This window comes from Armigeres subalbatus, chromosome 3 (genome assembly GCF_024139115.2).
Source record: "Armigeres subalbatus isolate Guangzhou_Male chromosome 3, GZ_Asu_2, whole genome shotgun sequence".
Classification (NCBI taxonomy): Eukaryota; Metazoa; Arthropoda; class Insecta; order Diptera; family Culicidae; genus Armigeres; species Armigeres subalbatus.
Genome location: NC_085141.1, coordinates 238,974,354 through 238,993,013, shown reverse-complemented (window position 1 = coordinate 238,993,013; position 18,660 = coordinate 238,974,354). Strand labels below are relative to the sequence as shown.

Below are 18,660 nucleotides of genomic sequence, written 5' to 3'. Positions count from 1 at the left end.
TTACTAATAAGCAGGATATCGATACCTATGGCGCGTACACTAAAGCAGCGTGCTCGACGCTGTGTGGAAGGTGACCTTTTCTTCTATTGCTTCAGGTCAGTTGAGGTACCACTTAGAGCCCACCTACCAGATCAGCTGTTCTTGCACAGGGAACCAACAGATGTTTGCTTGGGACTAGCACACATCTCTTCAATGTACAAGTACTGGTGATCTCATTTGTTAGGTCATACTGGCACCTGCCACGTCAGAATGCAAGTTAATGTAGAGAAGGGGAAGGAAATGATGATGCAATCACTCGCCTACTGCAAGCCGAATATACCTCTGCACTTGCCACGAGTTCATGCGGAATTTGTTGTAATTTTTTGGGTTAGGTTCGAGAGGCAGAGGTCCGTCTTGGTTAACGAGCTGCTAATGTGATAGATAGGAGAAGCAACTGATGGAATTTCTAATTGGATGTAGGAAACGAGCTCTATAGTTCATTTCCAATTCTAGCAGATTACTGTTAGAATACTCAAGTTGAAAGTATAGGAATAGTAATGGAAACGGTATGAAAGTCCATTTCCAGTTCTAGCGATTTCTAAAACATGAGAAATATAGAGAAAGATACAAAGTAGGAGAATGGAACGGACCTGGGATTGAACCCATGACCTCCAGCGTATGAGGCAGAAGCAGTAGCCATATGACTACCAAGCCTGTTTCTGAAAATTTTCGTGGCTTAATTTTCAATGAATACGAATTTTACAGCTACGAAACTATAACATTTCGGACCTTTGCAAAATAAGGGAAGGCCCAATGTTCCGGAAAGAAGGAGGATCAACTGACTCCTATTTGAGAGACCCGGATTTTACTTTTAACTTTTAACTTTTGACGAGATTTCTTGAAAAATAATTCCTTATTTCAATTTTCTCAATTTTCTTTGGTTACCCGATCAAATAAGCCAACTTTTTGTTAAATCCATATCCTCACTCAAATCTCGTTTATTGGAGCACTTTTTCATAGACTTACTTCTTCTTCTTATTGGCATTACATCCCCACCACTGGGACAGAGCCGCCTCGCAGCTTAGTGTTCATTAAGCACTTCCACAGTTATTAACTGCGAGGTTTCTAAGCCAAGTTACCATTTTTGCATTTGTATATCATGAGGCAAACAAGCCCAGGGAAGTCGAGACAATTTCCAATCCGAAAATTGCCTAGACAGGCACCGGGAATCGAACCCAGCCACACTCAGCATGGTCTTGCTTTGTAGCCGCGCGTCTTACCGCACGGCTACTAATAGGTGCAAAACTCCGTAAAACTAGGGTTGCCTATGAAACGAATGCAGGTCATTTTTAAATATACCGATTTAATAACACACGAAAATTCTATGAGAAGTGAAACCATTCACGTAAGAGCCACGTGCCACGACCTGACAAGTGTAAGGACATAAACGGTAACGGCATTGTTCGTTAGATTTTCAAAGTTAAGATTAAGTTAAGTTAATAGTTTTATCTAATTATTCAAAGATCTCTAGAACTTGAATCGAGAGAAAAATAAAAAATTTGAAAATTTGAAAAGGAAAATTTATTTAATATTTTTAAAGCCGAAGGGCAGAAGAACACTACAATATATTAAGCAGAATCGACTGACTAACAAAAGGTTCTCTATGGAATAAATAAAATCTGTACTTGATACTTGATGGGCCATAGCTCTTCAATGAACCTACGCCGGATGGTGTATCCTTCTCCACTGGACTCGATCCTGGGCCAATCCCTTCCAGTCGCCCTGAACATTGAGCGCCCTCAGGTCCTCTTCAACTGCAAAAAGTCATCGTGTACACGGCCTTCCACGGAGCCTGCAGCCTCTTTCGGGTTTTCTACTAACTATTAAGAGAAATCTTAACGTTCTTCCGGCATACGAACAACGTGACCAGCCCACCGTAGTCTGCCGTTTTGAATAAGCTTAATAATACGCAGCCCTTTATATACCTGGTACAATTCGTGATTCATGCGGCGACACCAGATACCGTTCTCTTGTTTACCGCCGAGTATTGCCCGCAGCACCTTACGCTCAAACACTCCGAAAGCTCTCCGATCAGCCTCCTTTAATGTCCATGTTTCATGGCCGTATAAAGCCACCGGAAATATCAGAGTAGTATACAGCGCGAGTTTTGTTTTCGTTTGCAGATTACGAGACTTAAGCTGGTTACGAAGTCCGTAATAAGCCCGATTTGTAGCTGCAATCCGCCTTTTCACCTCGCGGGTAACATCATTATCGCACGTCTCCAATGTTCCAAGATACACAAATTATTCTACCACTTCAAACTTTTCACCATTCAGCACCATTTCGCTACCACCACCACTAATGAACCCACGTTGATTGCCAGCGACCATTGTAACGTTATCTAGTATGTCAGCAAATAAATTTCCTTTTATTAACTGTTTACTTTCTACGATATAAATAAATTATGATAAGTTTCAATAATTAAATGAATATTAAATATTTCGCGAACCATTTACACAACTGCCTTTCCATAAAGTTATGTTATGAAAGCTGCCATTTCAAATATGCTTTTAAGAATAAAAGCTTTGAAATTAATTAGATTAAATATTAATGAGTCTTGAGAGAAATAATTTAGCTTACTTTAACTTATCCTATAAAACTCGTCTAAAAATTATTATGAAAGTATTAGTGAATTTCAATTATTCTAAAGCTATGACTATGCAAATTTGGGGCACTAATATATGCTTCTGAAACTGCTCTGCCATTTCTATTTCAACCTGGCTGAAGAGTAGAAGCCAGCTTCAGTGCGAATTTAATTTTTCCTAAGTTTTTCTAAGGTGTGAACCCAAAAGTGAATTAGAAGAAAGCGTTAGTTCTGATGTCGTGTTCAAAGTTTAATTGTATTATTTTTTAAATTTTTATTAATTTATTGATATGAATAGTTCGATTACCATCTGTATCGCACGGAGAGAACACTCTACTCTCATGCATTTTCTAAAAGTACTTAAAGGTAATTATCCATTGAATTCATTTATTTAATGATTACACACCTAACCAAGATTCATGTCGGACAGCAGCGTCCGAACGACGCTTTTTGTACGGGTTTTTCTTTTTCCCGTTCCCGCTGGACACGTCTCGTCCACGCGGTGTGAACCCGGCCGTGCGGGCCCGTCATTACGGTAGCCAAACGAGAAGTTAGGCCTTCCGACCTACCGAGAATCTCCGCAGGAAAGTATCCCCTAGTCCCGGTGGTTGTGTAGTCCTGCAGGCGAAGGCCAGTTGGAGACCCGTGACGCTTCCCGAGGAGAGGAGACGGCAGAGTATCGGACCATCAGCCACTGTCCCTTCTCGCAACTCTAAATCGGCCATCAACGCACGTGTGCCCATTCCGGCGATGCATCTGCCGAAGAGCTCGAGTGTTCCGTCGCACCATTGATCGGACATCCCCTGTAGCTGGCACCGTCGTTATCATCGCTCGATGACGACACAGCCATGTCGGTATACCAGCCGCCAGCATAAACCCTGAGCAGGTATGTCGCAAATCATGGCCATGTAACACACACAACAACACTCACACTCTCACTACACACTAAAATGAATCTTGGAAGAAAACATAATGCATAAATGAATTCAATATAAATTTCTCTTGCGTTCATTCATTTATCTCGCTAAGCCCTGTGGTTTGTTAGTCTGCCCGGGAATGTGTTGAGTTTACGTTTCATGCGCTACAGATAGAGTACGTTTTTGCCTACGTTCACTTTACTGCTTCCTTAGGAAAACTTCACCTCTGAATTTTGGTTGTCTAGCTTTGGAACCGTTCTAAAACCCCTAGTAGATTGCGCTCATGCTTCCTAAAGCTAAGTCGGGCAACTTATTATAACACGACCAGTGGTCTCTCAACGTTGAGAATGGCGCATAAGTCACTGAGTTTGCGGCAATTCATTTAGAGCTTTGACGAACGGTTACACCATGTACTTCGTTTTGCTGGTATTGATCGTGAGTCCAATCCTCGCTGTCTCCCTCTTAAATGGCACAAAAGCTTCTTCCACGGCACGGCGATCAATCCCAATAATATCGATATCGTCCGCAAATCCCAGGAGCATATGCAATTTTGTGATAATGGTACCGCTTCTTTGCACACCAGCTCTCCTAATCGCTCCCTCGAGCGCTATATTGAACAGTAGATTCGAGAGTGCATCACCCTGCTTTAATCCATCTAAGGTTACAAATGACGTTGATATTTCATCCGCAACCCTTACACATGATTTCGATCCGTCCAACGTTATACGAATCAGACGTATTAGTTTCGCCGGAATCCGTCGTTGATCGGCCCTCACGAAAATCTGCTTGATATTCGCCGACGAAGGACTCTTCAAGCGGTCTCAATCTGTTGAACAGAATACGGGACATAATTTTGTACGCCGAATTAAGGAGGGTTATTCCTCGGTAGTTGGCGCACTCCAGCCTGTGCCCTTTCTTCAAGCGAGGGCAAATGAGCTGGTAGGATAGCTAGCAGGCATTTCCTCGTCTATCCATATTTTCGACATAATATGGTGCAGAACTTCATAAAGCTGCTCACTGCCATGTTTGAGAAGTTCAGCCGGGAGCTGGTCCTTCCCCGCAGCCTTATTGTTTTTCAGCTCTTTAACAGCTTTTTTAACCTCATCTAGTGTAGGCGACTCCACAGCTTGTCCATCGTCGCTAATATTTATTCTGCTCACCGATGCACCGTCACTTCCACTATTCAACAAAGTCTTGAAGTGTTGCTTCCACCTGGCAGCCACTTCGATTTTATCTGTCAGAAAATTCACTTGTTGGTCGTTACACATGACGGGAGATGGCGCTGTCTTTCTCCGCATGCCATTGACAGACTCATAAAACCTCCGCATATCGTTCTGCTCCATTTTTTCCTGCGCCTCGCTAATCACTTGTTCTTCATATTCTTTCTTCTTCCTGCGGTGGGTTCGTTTTTCGGCTGCTCTTGCTTCCTTGTACCGATCTCTATTCGATCGGGTACCCGACACCAACATCCGGCTTCTGGCAACGTTCTTCTCGTCTGTCACTCTCTGACACTCCACATCTAACCAACCCGTCCTGGGTCGCCTCTGTGCAGTGCCTACCACCTCTCGTGCTGTTGTGCTCACCGCTCCATGGATCGACTCCCAAAGATCGTTGATGTTGTCGCTAACGTTGATTGCACTTATCCGTTCGTCGAGCTTCTGGCGGTACTCAGCCGATACTCTTTCCGCCGACAATCGCTGGATATTGTAACGCTGTGATCTTTCGTTCGATACAGTTGACAACCGTGATCGAATTTTACTGACAACGAGGTAGTGATCAGAGTCAATGTTCGGACCCCTGAATGTCCGCACATCGATAACATCCAAGAAATGGCGCCCATCCACCAAAACATGGTCTATCTGGTTGCAAGTTTCACCATTTGGGTGTCTCCAGGTGTGCTTTCGGATATTCTTTCGTGCAAAGTAGGTGCTACTGATGGCCATCCCTCTGGCAGCAGCAAAATTTACTAGCCGTAGGCCGTTGTCATTGGTAGCGGAGTGAAGGCTCTCCCTACCAATTATGGGACGGAAAAAGTCCTCTCTACCGACCTGAGCGTTAGCGTCTCCGATAACAATTTTCACGTCATGCTTTGGGCACTCCCCATAGGCTTTATCAAGGCATTCATAAAACGTGTCCTTCACGGCGTCGGATTTATCGTTTGACGGTGCGTAAACGTTGATTAGGCTGTAATTGAAGAATTTGCCCCGTATCCTCAACACACAGATTCGTTCGCTTATGGGTTTCCACCGCATCACTCGCTTCATCTGCTTGCCCATCACTACGAAACCAACTCCATGCTCTGCTTTTCCACCGCCGCTGTGATAGATGTTATACTTGAATGTAGTGTTGGTCGTGGGGTTCACGGCTCGGAATTCACGTTCTCCGGATCTAGGTCATCGGACTTCTTGAATAGCGGCCACGTTCACTCCAATCTTCTGCAGTTCACGAGCCAGAAGGCTCACTCGTCCAGGTTCATTTAGGGTCCTGATATTCCAGGTACCGAGCTTCCAATCATAGTCCTTATTTCGTTGCCGGGTCGGTTGCCAAAAATAACGTTCTCTTTTTCTCCTATCTCCATTTTTCGTGGTATGTATTTGAGAGGCTTCAGTAAGCTACCATAGCGGGGTCGCGTTACCTACATCGCACTGGTGGGGCTGCAACCTTAGGTAAAGCTGACGCGATACAGCATTTCGTTGATCAACCGCTGGGTACCAAACAGACGCTGTTTGAGCGGCACCTTCTGGTGAACAGGCGCTCGAGGCGTACCTTCTCACTCTAGCTGATGTCAGAAGGACAACAGTGCCCAGGCTGCACTACCAGCTAAGTACACAACCCTTAGCTGGCGGTCTTTTGTCATCGGACGACCCTTGGAAGCGTGAGTTAGGAACTTGGGGGGACCAGGCTCTGTTGGGCGCTCCTTCCTTGTTGTCAACCCACCATTTTGCAGCCCAAATAAAAAATCAGTACCAACAACATTTTACACCATCTTCACCATTTATTTACAACCTTCCTGCATCACTCAATTATAATTATCAGAGTGCATTTAAAAATGATTTTAATAAATTTCATTGATCACAAATCTGAAAACTAAATAGTCTGACGATTTTTACAACCATCAGATTAATTGTGAATAAAAAGAAGTATTCACAGCAACATTGAAGAAAAAACAAAATAATAAAAAGCAAATTGGTAATTGGTCTCGCTTTTCAAATTTTCCACTTAACCAACAATCCTTTTTCTGAAGTTGCTAACATTATTGTGGTCACAAGGGAAAATTGTTTTAATTTCTGTTTATTGCAATCTGCATCGGATTTTTTCGTTGCGACCTTTTTCTTGAATCTAATGAAACAAAGAATAGAGTGCTAACGCTCAAGTGCAGTTGTAGGAAATATGTTAGCAGCACCTTGCTCACAGGCAGCGTAGTCGACAACTCCGATAGTAGCATAGTGTATTTTTTCTGCTTGGAAAAAATCAAGCTGAAAAGAATCAAGCGGATTGAATCATAAAATATCAAGTGTTTTCTTCCATTGAAATCTTCATTCATTTTGCGAGCTAACGGTTGGACGAGCAAGCAGAAAAAAGAGTACCGGACACTGAAGTGCTCTTTCCGTACGCGCTGTGTCAGAGTAAGATGGGCTTGATATATTGAATGTTCAAACGTGGATCCAACCGTAGTTTATGGAAAGAGTTGTTGGGTAAAGGCGAACGTCACACACAAATTGCCACAGCCGGAACGAATTGTGCCTTGGTCCTATGACAAACTTTCTTAGAAGAGGTGGGCCCAGAAATGCTTGTATGAAAAAGGGGGTCAGATGTTCATAGCACTACCGACGCAGCGTGGCACTTGTTGATAGAAAATTTCAATGGTATTTCTGAAATTCACTCCTGACGGAATCCAATCTTCAAAGCACTCGCGTTTTCAAGGGCACACCATTCGATACGGAAGCAATGCACAACTGTCATTTTTACTTTTTCACGCATGCTGCGACGCAGCAAAGCTGAAAAAACAAAAATGACAGCCGCGCGCCGCTTCCGTATCAAATGGTGTGCCCTTGAAAACGCGAGCACTTCGAAAACTGGACTCCGTCAGGAGCGACCTTAAGGTGAAGGTGGGTTGAGTACCAAAACAAAGCTTTGGAAGTATTGGTACAATAAAAACTGTCATATACTGTAGTAGTATTGGTATCGTATTTATAAAAACCATAAAATATTAGTAGGGTGGTTCAAAAAACGACCCAGCTCCAACACGCTCAATCGATTCCGTCCCATGCTCCGAGTGTCCTCCAAAAATCGAATCGAACAAAAACTGGTTGAGCACAAGCCGATTCAAGTTTGTATGAAAACTAGTATGGGAAACAAAACCTTTCGTTACACTGGCTACAGCGCCTCCCCTCCAAACGCTGGTGAAAAGAGAACCCACATAGCTAAAAGCAACATTCTAAAGACTTACTGAACGACAATCGCACCGCAGGAAAGATCCATTGATTACGTAACGCCAAAAATAGCATTTTATACCCCGCTCACCCCTATGTCACATTTTTTGTATGAAGTATCTGCCCCTGGTGCAACAGATATCACAGACAAATTTTGGCTATTTTGTTGATGCACACGTTTCTGATGCCACACTGATGCCTTCTGAGAAGCCTAATAATCATGCTAAAGACACGCAACCTCGATTGAAATCAACTTCTACGACCATTCAATATGCATTGTCTACAGAGTTAAAGCTCTTGAATATTTCATCCATTCATATGGTCTCCCCCCTCCCTCCCTCCCTACAATCAGAATAATGTAAAATTCAACCTCGCCATATCAACTGTCATACAAACCTGAAACGACCTGTGCACGGTAAGCCTCTATTCAAACCAGCCCAAACCATCGGATGACACCCAAATTATAAATCATAATCGACTGAGCGTGGCGGAGCAAAATTATTTTTTGAACCACCCTACTTATTAGTTTGCTGCTGCCGGTGCCGTTGTTTACATTCGCTTCGCGATCCGTTTTTAATCGTTTTTTTCGGGCAAAAATAGTAGTTTATATTAAGTTTTCGGTTTAAACAAGTGACTGATTTCGAAAAGTGATGTTTAATTTGCATTCCATCAATATTTCGGGCTGCTCATGTGAGGAAAAGTGAGTAAAAACTTGATTTTTTCAGTGCCCTTTGAGAAGAAGTGAAGTGCAGTGATGAACCCACCAAATCGCGAACGGCTAATAAATCGGCACGAAACTGCTGATTTATGATATTATTCGAGCTGAAATGCATAAGACTCTTTGGGTAAACATGTTCATTATCACGGGAAGTGAATAAATATGCTGTGAACAGGTTAGTAATTTGAATATTAAACTTTTGTTCAATGCTGTTCGATGCATTCGAATGTTGGTGGGAGAGGAGTGCGGGAGGTGTGGGGTTGACCCGTGGGAGGTTCGGTGCCATATTGGCTGCCATCTTGGTACTCTTCCAACTATGTCCTTAAGCCGCATGTAGTAAACTTATGTCGAAATATGTGAAATTCTGAAACAAACATTCTGATTGTCAATTTTGGAAATCTGCATTCAAAACTCTCTGAAAATCCACTCACAGATAACACATGTCCCTTCCATAGCACTGGGATTCACTGAAATGTTTCGTTTTTTCGTTCGTTTATTTTTCACAGGTCAATCTTTTCGCATCTGACGTCATTGAACGGCAGCATTCGCGTGGAACATTCGAACGCAAATATCGCTGACATTGCTCGGTTGGTGAATAACAACGGATGGATACGTCCACGGCCGGATCAAAAGTCTCCAAAAAGGGAGATGGCATGGCAGAATCAAGCCTACTGCATGGCTGAACGAATTTATCGTCGAGATGCACCGGCTGCTGCGTTGAAAACAACGCTGGCTCGCTGTGAATCAAAGCTTCGGTCAGTGGACCGGAAAATCCTGGCCCGCGACGAAGTAATCCCAGTGCACTTGATTACGACAATGTTGTGGTGTTCAGTCGTGATACCATTAGAAAGATTCGCTGGATACTATATAAGCGTCTGAAAATATTAAATAATAAGCGGAAAGCAATTTGCTCTTTAGTAGAATAGGCTTCACAACACCAGTCCATGCGGACACAGAGCTTTTATTGACATATTTATCAGGTTTTAAATACATTATTGGTATACGCTTTGTGTTAACAGTTTTGCACACATGACCAAAAATACAAATCAACATTTCCATTACGTGAGATGTATCTACATACATAGGGGAACTGCTCCTGGAATTCATCTCATGGCTCCGATATTCATCCCATCAAAAGCAAAGCAATTTGATTTGTTTCTTATTTTTGTGATTTTTTCAGCAGTGAGCACGCATGTTGACAAAAAGAAGTGACAACATTAATGCTGTATTTCTTACAATAACAACTAACAAAACTGTTCTTCTCGGAGGCATTTCTCCAACGTACCTCGATAAATGGCAACCGAACAAAGCAACGATCATTGGACTCCACCATATGGCCAAATGGAAATAATGGACTCACTAATGAACTAATGGTTTAGAACACAGAGTGCCTATCAAATAAACACAGGAATAAAAAAAGCTCCTGTATTAGGTATTACATATATTATTCTCCGCAATAGCTTTTGTCCATTAATTCGTGACATTTTCGATTTAACACTTAATCCGATTGGCAATACCTCTAATATGTGTATTGGTTGCTTAACATTTCAAACAAGCATCACTTATTCAAGATATGTATTTGGCAAATCATCGCATCTTATGATTGACTTTTCTCGCCGCTTGTTAGTCAGTAAGTGGGAAATTTCCGCACGTTTCTACTGCTGTGTGATATATTCAAGGATGCTAGGCACTCAACAAATGACGTGTCGTCATCGCGCGAAAACTCAATTGAGACGGGAGGCCGATTCCTTCGAGGCAATGCGTCACTATGAGTGACTCAGCAGTATGGGTGCGTTTGCTACGTTTTGTTCTTCCTGGTCAACTTCGAGAAATAGAAACAGACCTAGGGGAGAGACGTTCAATATGCGCCCTCTAAGCAAATCTTCGAATTTAACGATGATAATGGTCGAAATTATGTACTTCCAATGTGTTAACCACTAATTTAACTTACCATCTATGACACGGAATAAAAATTTGGACGAAAAACCAATTATATTCCGAGAAAACGATTTTATTTTGAAGCGCTGCATTTTCGTGCAATTTCAAACCATGCGGGTTGAAACGCGCCACCCCGAGGTTAAAACGCGCCAGCTCAAAAATGTAAACAAACAGCAGTGAACTGACAGAAGAATCAAGTATCAATTTATGAAAAGTCCTATTCTCGTTTCCACTGCAATGAAATGTAAATTAATTTTTTTTGCTAAATTTTCGTGTAACTAGTTGATGTGTGCATACAAGATATGTTTATTCTTTAATTTATTTGGTGGGCGCATGTGACCTTGTGCATTACGGAGCCAAATCACGATTTTCTGTGCATGGTACATGTATCACACTTCCAAGAAGTGACATCATGGTCTACATGAGTAACCAACGATCTATCGGACTGCTTCGAATGTGATATATGCCCTTTGTGATGCGTAGAATAGAACGTGTTCACATCATAGGTTCTTGATAGTCCAAGAAATCTCTGGATTAAGGCTATAAAGTCTATAGAAGCAACAAAAAATCGATCGAACGGTTTTAAACATGGTACATGCCTTTTATGACACATAGAATAGAATGCGTACCCAGCATAGGTTCTTGGTCATCCAAGAAATCCCTGGAATAGGCCTTTCGGTCTACACGCGGAACCAAAGATTTCTTAGATTGTTTCAAATATGGGACTTGCCCTTTGTGATGCACAGAATATAATGTGATCAAAGTATGAGTTCTTGGCCATCCAAGAAATCCCTGGAACAGGCCTTTAGGTCTACATGCGGATCCAAAGATTACTTGAATGCGAAGTGGTATTACCTGTTGCCATGGGTTGTAGGTAGTCTACGAACTCCATACATTCAAGGTCTGTTGATTACTTAACCTTCGTATTGGAGGCAGATATTGAAGAATAAACAAGTTGTGTGACCCCTTCTTGGTATATGTTTGTATTCCAAGTAGTTCTTGATGTTGTCACTGAAGCCAGGTAGTCTACGAACACCATAGATTCAAGGCCTGGGAATCAACCTACATAATGGAGGCAGTTATTGAAAAATAAACAAGTTGTGTGGCACCTCCATGGTATATGTTAGTATTCCAAGTAGCTCTTGTTGTTGTCGTGGGCTCCAGGTAGTCTACGAGCTCCATAGAGTCAAGGTATGTTTATCAACCTCCGTAATGGAGGCAGCTATTGGAGAATAAACAAGTTGTGTGACCCCTTCTAGGTATATGTTTGTATTCCAAGTAGTTCTTGTTGTTGTCATTAGTGCCAGGTAGTCGACGAACTCCATAGAGTCAAGGTCAGTGTATCAATCTCCGTAATGGAGGCAGTTATTGAAAAATAAACAAGTTGTGTGACCCCTAGTTAGTATATGTTTGTATTTCAAGTAGTTCTTGTTGTTGTCGTGGGCTCCAGATAGTCTATGAACTCCATGGAGTCAAGGTCCATGGGTCAACCTCCGCAATGGAGGCAGTTATTGGAGAATAAACAAGTTGTGTGACCCTTCTTGAAATATGTTTGTATTCCAAGTAGTTCTTTTTGTTGTCGTGGGCTCCAGAAAGTCTTCGAACTCCATAGAGTCAAGGTATGTAGATCAACCTCCGTAATGGAGGCAGCTATTGGAGAATAAACAAGTTGTGTGACCCCTTCTAGGTATATGTTTGTATTTCGAGTAGTTCTTGATGTTGTCACTGATGCCAGGTAGTCTACGAAATCCATAGATTCAAGGCCAACCTACGTAATGGAGGCAGTTATTGAAAAATAAACAAGTTGTGTAATCCCTTCTTGGTATATGTTTGTATTGCAAGTAGTTCTTGTTGTTGACGTGGGCTTCAGATAGTCTACGAACTCCATAGTTTCAAGGTCCGTGGATCAACCTCCGTAATGGAGGCAGCTATTGAAAAATAACCAAGTTGCGTGACTCCTAGTGAGTATGTGTTTGTATTCCGAGTTGTTGTCGTGGGCTCCAGGTAGTGTACGAACTCCATAGATTCAAGGTTTGTAGATCAACCTCCGAAATGGAGGCAGCTATTGGAGAATAAACAAGTTGTACACACTTAATTTTTTTCGCCGAGGCCGGCAAAATAAATTGCCGAGAATCCAACAGCTGATATCTCGGTAAAAATCTCGGTGAAAGTTCAAATTACCGATTGGTCGTAAAATGTTCGACACCCACCCAACTGTCAAAATTTACCGTACCGTTCGGTAATGCGTTGCCGAATCGATCGGGAAAATGCTTTGCCGAAATTCAGCAAATAACTATTTTTATTTATTTATATTCAGACGAATCAAAACAAAAGTCAAAAGTATTTATTAATATGAAAATAAAATATATTTTCGTAGCTTTTTTGCGGTTGTATACATTGTTAAACTTCAGAAAGGATAACAAGAGATAACAAGCAATGCGATTACAACATGTATACCTTTCGTAAGTAATTTTGTTTTTTTATACGTTGGGACGGGAACAGAAAGTATGCCTGAATGCTCTTTTCCTTAAATAGGTTCCTAATGTTCCAACAATGTTTAACATGCTTGTTCGCTGTCTCCTTTCCGCGAGTAAGCGTAGCATTTTTGTGGCGTGAAGAACCTCATGAACAACAGCTGGAGCTGAAATTGAATAAATTCATAAATTTAATTACTCACATCGTCAACCAAGAAATCAACGTAAAATGTTATTAAAAATTTAAAAAGATTAGAGTCGGGTTCGGGAAGAATATTAAATCAGATTGAATGCTTACCAGACAATACCAGTTGAAAATTTTATTCTTTCACTCCTTTTTGCTTTTTCACGTGGAGCACGTCAGAGGTTATACGTTTGACAGACGGAATTGCTGAATCTCGGTTAAACTTTGAACTACCGATCATTATGGCAAACTTGACTGCCGAGTTTCAGTAACTTGTATAAACGTCATATTTATTCACGAGATATCAGTAAAAATAAGCTTTAACGATCTTATTCGTCAATTTATTTTACCGAGGTAAAAAAATTCGATTAAGTGTGTATGACCCCTTCTTGGTATATAATTGTATTCCAAGCAGTTTTTATTGTTGTCGTGGGCTCCAGCTAGTCTACGAACTCCATAGAGTCAAGGTCTGTAGATCAACCTCCGTAATGGAGACAGCTATTGGAGAATAAACAAGTTGTGTGACCCTTTTTTGGTATATGTTTGTACTCCAACTAGTTTTTGTTGTTGTCATTGGTGCCAGGTAGTCTACGAACTCCATAGAGTCAAGCCCTGTGGATCAACCTCCGTAATGGAGGCAGTTATTGAAAAATAAACAAGTTGTATGACCCTTTATTGTTATATGTTTGTATTCCAAGCAGTTCTTGATGTTGTCGTGGGCTTCAGGTAGTCTACGAACTCCATAGAATCAAGGTCCATGGGTCAACCTCCGTAATGGAAGCAGATATTGAAGAATAAACAAGTTGTGTGACCCCTTTTTGGTATATGTTTGTACTCCAAGTAGTTTTTGTTTTTGTCATTGGTACCAGGTAGTCTACGAACTTCATTGAGTCAAGGCCTGTGGATCAACCTCCGTAACGGAGGCGGTTATTTATTGTAATTTATTGAAAAATAATCAAGTTGTGTAATCCCTTCTTGGTAAATGTTAGTATTCCAAGTAGTTCTTGTTGTTGTCGTAGGCTCCAGGTAGTCTTCAAACTCCATAGAGTCAAGGTCTGTGGATCACCTTCCGAAACGGAGGCAGTTGTTGAAGAATAAACAAATGGTGTGACTTCTTCCTGATATATGTTTGTATTTCGAGTAGTTCTTGTTGTTGTCGTGAATTCCCAGGTAGTCTACTCCATAGAATCAAGGTCGGTGTATCAACCACTTTAATGGAGGCAGTTTTTTGAAAACAAATAAGTTGTGTGTGTTCTTTTTGTTGTCGTGGGCTCCGTAATGGACGTAGTTATTGTGCATTGAACACTTTTTGTGACCCTTTTTTTGGTACAGTAATATCCCGATTTTTTCAATCCTAGTAAATTTTGGGGGGATGAAGTAGAAAAAGGCAAAATACGTGAGAGGGACCCGTAATTTCTTGTCGAACAGGCTTACAAAATTCTTGACAGATTCTCTGTAATGATCCATAATAAACCACAGGCGGTGAAAGTTATTTCATGAAATTTATTATTGTTTTCGGTATTATTTGAAAACAATAGAAACGACAAAAAAAATATTAAAAACTTTTGTGGTGATAAAATCGGGTCGAAAACGTGGTAAAATCGGGGTCGACAAAATCGAGTAAATACTGTATATGTTCGCATCCCATGTGGTGCATGTTATTGTCATGGGTTCGAAGTAATCTACGAAATTCGTAGAGTTAGGGCCTGCTGATTAACCTCCCTGATGAAGCCATTTATCGAAAAAATAGCAAGCTGTGCAACCTCATCTGAGTGAATGTATGCATTCCAAGTAGTTGTAGTTGTTCCCATGGTAGTAGGAACTATGTATGAACTCGATACGTACCATAAAGGGCATGTTCAACTTTTCAAACAGGCCAAAAGATCTCTAGTTAAGCGTGCAGGCCTTTTCCAGGGTTTTCTTGGATGACCATCAATCTATGCAATGGACGCATTTTATTCTGTATACCACAAAGAGCATTTACCGTTTTAGAAACAAGCCAAAAGATCTCTGATTACGCGTGTAGATCTAAAAGGCCCTCCCCAGGTCTAAAAGGCCCTCCCCAGGTTATCCCTCCCCAGGCCATCTGCGAGTTGTGGCGCCTGTCTAGGATGTGGTGGAGTTTGACAGTGGGCCCTGGTAAACCTCTATAAAAAGGTGCATGAATCCGCAAGTAGGTTCCGCCAAAGCGACCGTGTGCCGCTCAAAGCGCACAAGCATAAGTCCTGGTGTTAGGTGGGACGCTTAACAGCCCTGACACGACGGCCCTCTGACGAAACAGGACTTCCACAGTTATTAACTGCGAGGATTCTAAGCCAAATTATCATTTTTGCATTCGTATATCAATGAGGCTAACACGATGATACTTTTATGCCCAGGGAAGTCGAGACAATTTCCAATCCGAAAACTGCGTAGACCAGCACCGGGATTTAAACCCAGCCACCCTCAGCATAGTCTTGCTTTGTAGCCGCGCGTCTTACCGCACGGCTAAGGAGGGCCCCTACCACAAAGGGCTTGTACCACCTGTTGAGCAATCCGAAAGATCTCTGGTTACGCATGTAGATCTAAAGACATATTCCCGAATTTTCTTGGATGACCGTAAATCTATGCAATGGAAGCATTCTATTATATGTACCACAAAGGAGTTGTACCACTGTTGAAACAAGTCGGAAGATCTCTGGTTACGCGTGTAGATCTTAAAGTCTATTCCAGAGTTTTTTGGGAGACTATGAACCTATGCGATGGACGTATTCTTTTATATGTGCCACTTTTAAAACAAGCCGAAAGAGCTCTGTTTACGCGTGTAGATCTTAAGGCGTATTCCAAAGTTTTCTTGGATGAATATGAACCTATGCAATAGACGCATTCTATTCTATGTGCCTCAAAGGGGTTGTACCAATTTTGAAACAAGCCGAAAGAGCTCTGGTTACGCGTGTAGATCTTAAGGTCTATTCCAGAGTTTTCTTGGATCACCGTGAACCTATGCAATGGACGCATTCTATTCTATGTACCACAAAGGTGTTGTACCACTTTTGAAACAAGCCGAAAGGTCTCTGGTTACGCGTGTAGATCTTAAGGCCTATTCCAGGGTTTTTCGGATGACCATGAACCTATGCAATGGACGCATTCTATTATTTGTACCAAAAAGGGGTTGTACCACTTTTGAAACAAGTCGAAAGGTCTCTGCCCGGATAAAAAATATGATTAAAATATAATAAATTTTACTGTTACATCACCAATTAAAACATAATAATTACCAATGAATGTAATGGAATTTTAACAACTAAATCACATCAGAGACAATGGTTTTCCACGATAAAGTGAATGGTAAATGGGACTTTTACAATAAAAAAGGGGGGTTGTTATGTATCTTTACAATAAAAAAATCGAAAATTTTTCATACAAAATTCAGAGCAAAACAATTGATTTAACGGTTCTTTAATGGGATGATTTCGAAGACCAAAACAATAGAAAATAATGTGTTTCAAATGTTTTTCTCGCATTTTTTCTATTGTTTTACAGTAAAAATACAATGGGATTATAATACATTTTAAATACATTTTACTTCAATCTCGACTTCAATATTACAATAAAATGTTGTTCAATTTGTTTTAATGGTACTATTTTATTTAGTTTTAATTAAGTTTTAAAATTTATTTGTAATAAGTCAATTTAAATTTCGTTTCATTTTATATATTAAAATATATTAATTTTTAAGATAAGTCTACTTCAATTTTGATTAAGTTCAATTTAACTTTAATTTTGTTTCAATTTAATTTTAATACAATTGGATTTTTGTTTCAAAATGATTTCAATTTGATTTTAGTTCATTTTTAGTTCGAATTTAAATTAGAATCCATTTAATTTAAATTTGAATTATTAGTGGTATTGTTCAGTGTGTTACTGCTATTCAGACCGGGATGCATAAACGTAGATTTCAGTCGCCGACTATGCAACCGGCTATACTCACTGAAGACGCTGTAACTGATGCTGCTCGCATTTGTTTTTCTGTGGAAGACGGAAATTATAAAATCATGTCAGGTTTTTTACAAAAAGTATAAGCCAAGAAGAAAAAGAAAAGTTACCTGTTTAATTTTTTATTGTATCCCGTTGGTGATGTAGCTCGATGATAGTCGCCGAACGATATTGAATCATCAGTGATGGTGGCAAGCTGCAGTGTTTTATCATTAACTCAATTTCTGAAAAGGAACAAGGATACATCACAGACAAACAGACATAACACATTGAACATTTACTCATCAAATTCATCGTCCTACAAACACTAACGACATCAGCATGACACAGCTTCCACGAAGTAGTCCTCCCTTGCTCTTTCGGCCACGGCTGCTATTTCATGTCTTGCTGCCGAAAGATATACTTAAACCATTATCTTTTTTTGAAGGTAGAAATTGAAGTATTGGTTGTGATGCATTCATCCGAGAAAAAACTCACTACTACATACAGAAGTTCCAACTGATTGTTCTGTCAAAATTTTCGGCTGCATTAAACACTGCTTTTATTACGCATTTAATGCTAATGTAATGCCAATTTAATGTTAATAAACATTTTATCTTGCAGCATTAACGATGCTGATATAATGCTGAATAAGAGCTTCGAAACATTTGCAGGGCTGTTATAATGCTTTGAAGCATCATTGATGCTGATTTAAAGCCTAAAACTAATGCTTACGGTTACTTGGGTATTGATATTTATTTTCGAATATGTTGTTGCTTATAAGGTTTTAATTTTTAAGTTTTTTTTCTTTAAGTGTTGAAAGATTTCTCCCACATCAAAGTGGTCCGGTATCATGATAATAACACTATAAATACTCACCACGGTACAGCGGCCAATGATCCGCTGTCGCTTGCTCGCAGAATCAGTATTTAAATAAATAAAAGGAACACTTCGTTTACTTCGTCTTTCCACATATCACAAACAGAATTGTACACGCTCATCTAAATCAAGTCATTCTCCAAGTAAAATTATAAGTGAAAGATTTTGTTCCTTTGAATTTTTTAAATTTAAATTGATCAGAACATGAATATTTCAAGACCTGCAATTAAAATATATATTTGAAAATCGGTAAAACGTTTTTTCATGTAATAATGAAAGTAATTGTTATTTTATTGTTTTCAATTGTTATTTCATCAACATAATGGATCAATGAAATATTCTAAAATTTTATTTTTATTTCCCTTAAAACGGATTATCTGATCACCGAGATGGAATACCTTTATAGTTTGTTTAATTTTTGGATGAGCAATATAAAACATAAGCGAACAACTAAAATATTATAGAATGTATCGGTCACATTTAAATGTATTGTACTTTTAAAGTAAGTACAATACAAGATTTTTACAACCGTTGAAAATC

At 40.3% G+C, this 18,660-nt stretch overlaps 1 long non-coding RNA gene across 1 annotated transcript; it reads right to left on the bottom strand.

Moving 5' to 3' along the window:
* Nucleotides 1-17,015: 17,015 nt before the first annotated feature.
* On the bottom strand, nt 17,016-18,267 carry LOC134227137 (uncharacterized). The gene is made up of 3 exons (XR_009983617.1): nt 18,121-18,267; nt 17,373-17,486; nt 17,016-17,295 (listed from the first exon to the last, which is right to left on the bottom strand). It is a non-coding gene; the product is annotated as an uncharacterized LOC134227137 (long non-coding RNA).
* Between the last annotated feature and the right edge of the window lie 393 nt (nt 18,268-18,660).